At 42.3% G+C, this 7,459-nt stretch overlaps 2 long non-coding RNA genes across 5 annotated transcripts in view; one reads left to right on the top strand and one right to left on the bottom strand.

Moving 5' to 3' along the window:
- The window catches only part of LOC104911945, a 10,193-nt gene extending 2,748 nt beyond the window's left edge, over positions 1–7,445 (bottom strand). Inside the window, exons 1-2 of the long non-coding RNA XR_794290.2 lie at positions 5,467–7,445; positions 916–1,062 (exon numbers count right to left, since the gene is read on the bottom strand). This is a non-coding gene — a long non-coding RNA (uncharacterized LOC104911945). The remainder of the gene's footprint in view (positions 1–915; positions 1,063–5,466) is intronic.
- Positions 1,633–5,425, top strand: LOC116216882. 4 transcript variants are annotated; one of them, XR_004160489.1, is made up of 7 exons: positions 1,633–1,704; positions 2,008–2,087; positions 2,270–2,435; positions 3,580–3,652; positions 3,821–3,928; positions 4,327–4,409; positions 4,931–5,425. It is a non-coding gene; the product is annotated as an uncharacterized LOC116216882 (long non-coding RNA). The 4 variants fall into 4 exon arrangements; XR_004160488.1 differs by having other exon boundaries at positions 1,637–1,704; positions 2,270–2,386; positions 4,327–4,454; XR_004160490.1 differs by having other exon boundaries at positions 1,640–1,704; positions 2,270–2,359.
- Positions 7,446–7,459: the final 14 nt, after the last annotated feature.

The following is a 7,459-nucleotide window of genomic DNA, read 5'->3' as shown; positions in this document are numbered from 1 at the left end:
AAAAAAAAGATTACTTTTCAGCTTTTAAATTTTGGAAGGCAAGATGGAGTGGAACAAGTGTGATTCTGTTTGAGATAATAGGATAATTTTTCCTCTTTAAATGAACAAGCCTAGCAAGCAAACAAACACTCACAACCTTCCCTCTGTAATCATATATTGCGATGCCAGAAATAGGCAATAGCTGCCTGGCTATGGTTCACATGAGGGATGAAGCTGATGGGCTTTGTCTGCTCTGTAGAAAGAAAACTTCACAGTGAGTTTGTGGAGGATAGCAAGGACAGTACGCTCAGGTGGTTTAGCCTACATTTAAATGAGAATGACTCAACACAGTGATTTAAAATACACCTGTACTGTGCCTAGCTTGTTGGAACAAGGCACATGCCAGTTCAGCTCACAAGTCAGAAACAGACTCAGGTACAGGTTCTGGTCATGCATTTGCCATAGATTTTTGAGCAAATCCTGTTGCCTAGATTTCCAAGAATATCTTCCATTCCTAGATGTTCTGCTTCTAAATATTCAGCAAAGGACACCTTCACGTGTCTCAACAGTCAGCACCAAGTTGTCATTTGTGTCAGAAATGCTCATGCAAGGATCTCAGGGCAATCAGTTCATTACACAAACACCACTTGTGATATATATCAATACGCATATATTTCTATTTATTTAGATCTTCTTATATTTAACAATATTTATTCACATTGTTCACGCAGACCAAAAGAATCACACAGAAGTAGGAAATAAGCCTATTGCTAACTGCAGGTGTTCCCATGCCCACGCTATCAACTCGAGACACCGCGGACATGATTTTCAGAAAGGACAATGTTTCAACTCTTCTTGCGAAGGTATCTGAATGTCAACTGCTTTTGCAAATCTGATGAACCAAAACACTTTTCATAAATTAGGCATTTTTCTTACCTATGCAAACATACTTGTGTGGCATGTGGAGAAGCACCAAGTCTGAGAGACTTTGTTGGACTACAGGCTTACTCAGTCATGATGCTGGAAGCAAGTGTTTATGATATGAGTTGCCACTAGACATAAACATCTGAAAGTCCTTTGGTCCTGCAATAACAAAAATTAAAGCACTAACTTAGCCTCACAATGCTGTTGTACAACAAAAACAAGCTGAAATAAATTCCCTACAGACGGATCAACAATTCCCTACAGACAGATAACCCAACTCGCCTGCTCTCAGTCCTGAACACAAACTCTCTATTTAAAGAATTTTAGACACCCTCTACCCTATTATCTGAGGAGCGGATTTATTGTAAAACTAAAGGAAATTAATTCAAGAGATCACTGTTTTAGCAACATTTATTTATTTAATATCAGAAAGAGTACAGCTGTGTGAAATCCTCCTGTACTCCTTCAAGATTGTCAATGAATTAACAAACATGATTCCGCAAATCCAAAATTTTAAAATGATGCTTTACCATCTTTAATCTCTATCAGGCATGAATACAGACATTCTTAACATGATAGGTGTATGGGAACTGCTGAATCATGGCCTGAACCTCTAATTGACTACATGAGGCAAGCAATGAGTCAGCCATGGGAGCACAGGTGAAGGTAATTCACCTGTGCTACCGGAAGGGGTGGAGCCTGGCTCCACCTCTCCTAGGCTCCATTTAAGAGCTGACTAACCATAGCTTTCTTTTTGGAGAGTACTTCTCTTGGAGTCTTTTTGGTGAGCCTAGGGCAAGGGTAAGCTTTCCATCTATTCTTCTTTAGTGTGATAACCTGTTTAGCCTAATTTTCCTGTATATTTCTTAATTATAACATCTGTATATTTATTATTTATACAATGGGAAATAAAAAAATCCTGAAAATGTGTCCATTCTTAATAACGAAATAGAAAATAGTCACTATACAAGACAGCGTCTCTTATTTAATTGGGCACTAACAATTAAAATCTGTTTTTAAAATAATTTTTGTATCGCTAGATTTGTTCAATTTTTATTATACAGTTTTTTACTATGTTTTAATTTAGCTTTAATTTTTTCTAAGTGTCTTCAAAGAAATGACTGAAAGAAAACAACACCTGAATGACGTGGAATGTGCTGGGGCACAAGGAAGGTAGTTGCTATGTATGTGGAGTTTTTTGATCCATGTATATAGACTTTAGTTTACATAAGTAACTGTGTGGCTATGAGTTCTCTAAATCCTCTTAAAGCTGTGTTGTAAATCCCAAAGAAGCTCCCCTTTGTGTCTTGTCATAAGGTATTTGGCCTCAGTAGATTAAAGCTCTTGTGTTGGCTCTTGGTTGTAGTGGTCCCGAGGAAGCTGTGTATGAGCAAGCAATGGTGCAGAGGTGCTGTGTGGGCCAACAAGAACACCTGCAATGAGGTGGCACAGGGAGGTATATTTTGGCTTAAGCACAAGTCAGGTTGGTGTCTTTGGTGCTTTCCCAGTGGATGCAAACCTCATGAGTGCAGGTATCACCCATAAAAGCAGCATGTGGCTGAAGTGATTAAAACCTCACACTGTGTGTTCTGGAGCAGCCAGCTTTTAGTGTGAAACGTCTAGAGGGTGCTCCATGTTGCAGCCCTCTGTCACACTGCCCACTGAGCAGGCCCCGTGAGCACAGTGAGGCTGCTCTGGGAACTGTGTGATGGCCACTGTGGGGCTGAATGCCAGCCATGCTGCTGGTCTGTATGTCTCGCAGTGAGATGCGTGCTGCATGTTCGCAAAGCTCCCTTTCCTTCTGTGGCTGTGGTTGTTAAGGAGCACTGAACTCCTCAGGCCCCTCTGTGCCCACCAAGCAGAGGCCTGCTTAACCGTGTAACACAGAGCAGAGGGAAGCCCTGAGCCCTCCCGTGCAGGGTGGTTGGGGAGAATAGGGACAGAAGACAAGGAGTACTTGAGCATTAGATCTGACCTACCATGAAAACTAATTAAAAAAAAAAAATTAATTCTTATTACCTTAACTGATAAGACAGTCTGCAAGAAGTTGTGCCCAGGCATGACAGTTCTGTTTGATGATAAAATAGTATCCTTTCTCCAGTTACTTATGCAAAATTATTTTATTTAAGAAGTGTGCACTCCTGAGCCTCCTCTTCCTTCCCTTCTGCACTAGGTTACATGACTGACACTTTTGCCATGACAAATCCATGAGTGTTTTAAAAATTTACCATGAAAACCCTGGAGCTTTAATTATTGTGCATTTACATAATTAGTGCAAATACATGCAATTACCATGTGTACCTACACAATTACCAGCTACAATGATGTACTAACAATCCTTATTAAACTTTGGTGGGGGAGGGCTGTGTTGATTGTATGTGTGAGGAACATCTGTAACCCTGTCCTCCTTTTCTCTCCCTTGCTGGAAGCAACCATGTGTTTAGGGACAGGGTTGGCATGCTGAGAGCAGTGGCATGCTGGAAGTAGGTCAGTCAGCTGTCCAAACCAGACTTTTAGGGGGTGAAAATATAGGATGGATATTCCCAATAATGTTTCTAGGACATAGTTTCTGCTGTTAGTGCAATGCCATCAATACTTGATTACCCATGGGTTAATTATCCAAACTGCGAGGTAACTGTGCTACATCAGTATGTGTGTCTTTGCTCACATCTGCAGTTCACCTGAGCGGAATCCCCCAATTTCTGTCACAGCTGTACTTCTGTCTTGGAGCTACAAGAGTCTACATAAAGTAAGTCGTCTTAATGTGACTTTGTGCCTTGTGGTGGCTGTGTCTACTGAATATCTACTACAGTGTTTCCAAAGGACTTATTTATTTTGATTAATCTTCTGCAAAGAAAAAAAAATAGTTTCAGCTCACAAATATTCTCTCACAAAACTTATGCGCTCTGTTTTACAGAAATTGTTCAGTGTTCAGTGTAAAAATCATTAAGGTTGGGAGAAGATATCTAAGGTCATCAATTCCAACTATCAACCCATCCACTACAATGCTCACTAAAACATGTCTGTAAGTGCCATATATATGTGCTTCTTAAACACCTCCAGGGACAGTGACTCTACCACTTCTCTGGGCAGCCTGTTCCAATACACTACTGCTCGGTTCAGAGAGGAAGTTTTGCCTAATACCTAACCTAAACAAAACCCAGAATTCTGGGCAAATTTGACTTAAGCCATCAAGAAAGCATTAGACATGCTGACACAGTAGTTCTCTGGGCTCTTGTTCTTTGGGAATTTTTTCTACTTGGCTTGTGGACAGTGGAATAGAGCAAGTGATGCATTAAGGACTGTACCTTTTCCTACTGTTTCCAGTTTTATCCTTATTCTGGTCCTCAGCTGCAAGGAATTGCCTGTGCTACCTCTGAGAGAGCCTTGCAACAAAACTCCTCACTGCTCTTTCTCTCCTAGGTACTGCCTTATGTAGGAAGGAAAATGATCTGCTGCCTGTTTGTTTCCTTTGCCTCGTGAAACGTGACTCAGGCTTTTTGCATGTAAGCCTATGGAGCGTATGGTTGTACAGAAGAGCCTGCTTTTTGGTTGGTTGTTTTTGGCTTTTTTTTAACCTTTTCTCACAGTAGAAAGCCGTCATGTCTGTTAAAACAGTGAAAAATTGAGAGGCTAATTGTTGCTGCTAAACGCAATAAAGTAGTACTTTGGGCTTTCAGGCATGTTTTATGACCGATATGGCAATTACTGAATAAAATCCCATGCCCCAGAATGTTTATTTGTGTAAACAACTTAAGGTTATTTATTCATATTTCATGAATATTTTTTCAAAATTGTACTAACCATCCCATGTGGTACAAAATACAGTTGGTTAGGGGAAAAAAATATGCCACATCCTAAATAGAAGGATCCATTGAGAATCTAGTCCTGAATGCGTTTGAAGCCCTGTTTTATTCAGCATGATTAGCTGTGTTACAAGCCACCATTATGTTCTGGCAAGCTCTGTCTGATTTGAAGCAGTCCTCGCTTTCCTCACAATAACACTTCACTTCCTGGTCTCTTTCAGTCTCTTTCCATGCTGGTTGGCTGGCTCATCTAAAACCTCTCACATAAGCTCAGACCAGGGTTCAACCAAGATACTTTCCAGTTGGTGCTAGTGGCATTTGACATCTTCTCTTTGTGATTGAGTCATGTAAGAGCTGAAGGCAAGGGGAGAAACAGAAGTAGATCTTGGATCTCAGCATGGATGCTCTACAAATGGCTGCATTTGTTGTTCTTTAAATCTCATGATCTTTTGCTATTAAAATTCAGATCAGGCTAAAAAAAAAACCTATTGTCAAAATCAGGCAGTAGGTAGTCAAATGGTAGAATAAATACTCTGTCTGTGAAACAAGAATCCACGTCATGGACAGCTCTGCTAACATAGTAAATGAAATTATTTCAGGGTAGTTATGTGCATGTCTGGTTTTACATAAGGTTACGTGATTGCATTATTTGTGGTCATTCAAAATCCTTGGGTGCTCTTTACAAGAGTATGGTGTTGCGTGCAGCTGGAAGATGATCTAAGTGCTTTGCTAATTATATTCTGCCTGAGTACATTACCTGAAGTTAAAGCTTGGATAAAGTTTTGTTTTCTTTTTACTTTTTCCTCCTGAATCTGTATGGTGCAGCTTTAAAAAAAAAAAAAGTTAAATAACAGAAGTGATCACAGTCTCTGTGTAAAATCTTACCTTCAGTGTTTGGAAGATCACTTTCTTTATGGGCAAGGCATGGACCAGTTGAGCGACTTTGAGCCCAAACCAAATTTTCAAACCAAAAGTTGAGATTTGTTTGGTTTTTGAACAAAGACTGAATTGGCTCTAGTAGAGCACTGTCTTGATCTGCTTCTGAAGGGCAGATTATATGCACTGGGGTGAAGAGTGTTTATGTCCCTGTAAAAGTACGCTTTCAGCACTATATAAATAGCACGTTTACAATGCTGTATTTCCTTAGCTCACATGTGAAGTTCCTTCTCAGTAACATATCACGTGGTGTGCCTTCTCTTCCTATTCTTCTTGCTTTTTTAAAAAAATTGTTTTGTTTTAAGCTGTCCTTGACTCTTGAAGGCACACATCCTGGATTCTAATGCTATCTCGCCACATCACATTTTTAAAAGCTTTGTTCCCTTTGCCAAACTAGCCAAGTTGCCTTGCTTAACCTAGCAGTGTATGTCAGGCAGGGCTGGGTATGATAATGTAAGCCAGAGCCTGGTGCTACACAAAGGACAACCCATGCCCAGCAGAGCCCTGGGCACTGAGCTGCCTGGTGGTGGTTCCAGAGCCACGGTATGTGTGAGGCTAGGCATCTGGTCATGCCAACTGCCTTTCAGCAGCACACCATGGGGGGTTTGGGTCTTCTAGGCATGTTAAGTAATTTGCAAAAGTTTGGCATAAATAAGGGGTTGGCTCAGATGAGGTGCGTTCTCTTAGAGACCAAGAAAAGTGCTGATGCTATGGCTTCTAATGCTGGAGCTCCTGTACACAGTTGTGTACCAAGTTCTGGTCAAGAATGACCACGGTACTGAAGTAGTACATGCTGAGAAATACTAAAGAGGGATCAAGTTGAAGATGAGCTGCAGATATTCTTAGGTTTCAAAAGGGAAGGGGGAAAAAAGAGAGAGTCCAAACCTCCATCCGTTCTCCTCTTAATATCATGATTGTTTTCAATCTGTTTTTCTCAGTAAAGTTGTTTACTTTTTCCTCTAGGATTCCAACTGCATAACCACTTACTTCCTTAGAGTCTTTGCATGGCAATTTTATGTCTAATTAAAGAATTCACATAAACCCTGCTTTTTTTTTTTTTCCCTCTGTAAGAGATTAAAATGGCTGCAGACTTTAATACACCATACAAGTTTGTCTGCACGTGGTGAAATGTGTACACCCTGACTGCAGCCCCACTTGGCAATTAGGCTGTCTCCCATGACGTAACGTGGCTATGTTCTGTGGCACTTCTCCTGTGGCTCCGTGTAAGTAAGTCAGGAGTAGATGCCATCTCCTTCACTTTGGGGCAGTGTCAGCTGGACTGCTCCGTGTGAGATAGGCCCGCGGCAAGGAGGGAACAGCGGTCTTTCGGATGGATGGGCGTCAGGTGAGGGCTCAGAAGGGCCTCGTGTCTGGACAGCTCCGGGCATGATGCGATGCCACAGGTAGCTGGAAGGAAGGAGAGCACTGCTGGTGTTACACGGCGATAGGGAATCAGCGCTGCCCATATAGTCGCCTGTGTGTATTGCAGGAGAGGTGCGTCATCCCGCAGCCCACGCTGCGCTCCTCTGGGTTACCCTGGACTGGGCACCGCAGCAGCAGTGCGAGCACCGCGCTGCTGCGAGCACTCAACCGGCACGACGCGTGCCCAGCCTGTGCGCTACCTCACCAGCTCCATCCCGGTGTGTGGTCGTAGTATGAGTTACTATAGCAGTAGAATTCATTTCAACTGCGGCTGAGGGCGGGGGGAGGTTCTGCTTTAACACGCGATCCTATGGGGGCGGTGTCTCCGCCCGCCGCGGGTTGTGTGGCACGGCCGAGGTTGGCAGACCCGCCTCGGGCACCGCGGGGAGCGG

Source organism: Meleagris gallopavo, chromosome 8 (genome assembly GCF_000146605.3).
Source record: "Meleagris gallopavo isolate NT-WF06-2002-E0010 breed Aviagen turkey brand Nicholas breeding stock chromosome 8, Turkey_5.1, whole genome shotgun sequence".
In the NCBI taxonomy this organism is placed as follows: domain Eukaryota; kingdom Metazoa; phylum Chordata; class Aves; order Galliformes; family Phasianidae; genus Meleagris; species Meleagris gallopavo.
This window is presented reverse-complemented; position numbering and strand designations above follow the sequence as displayed.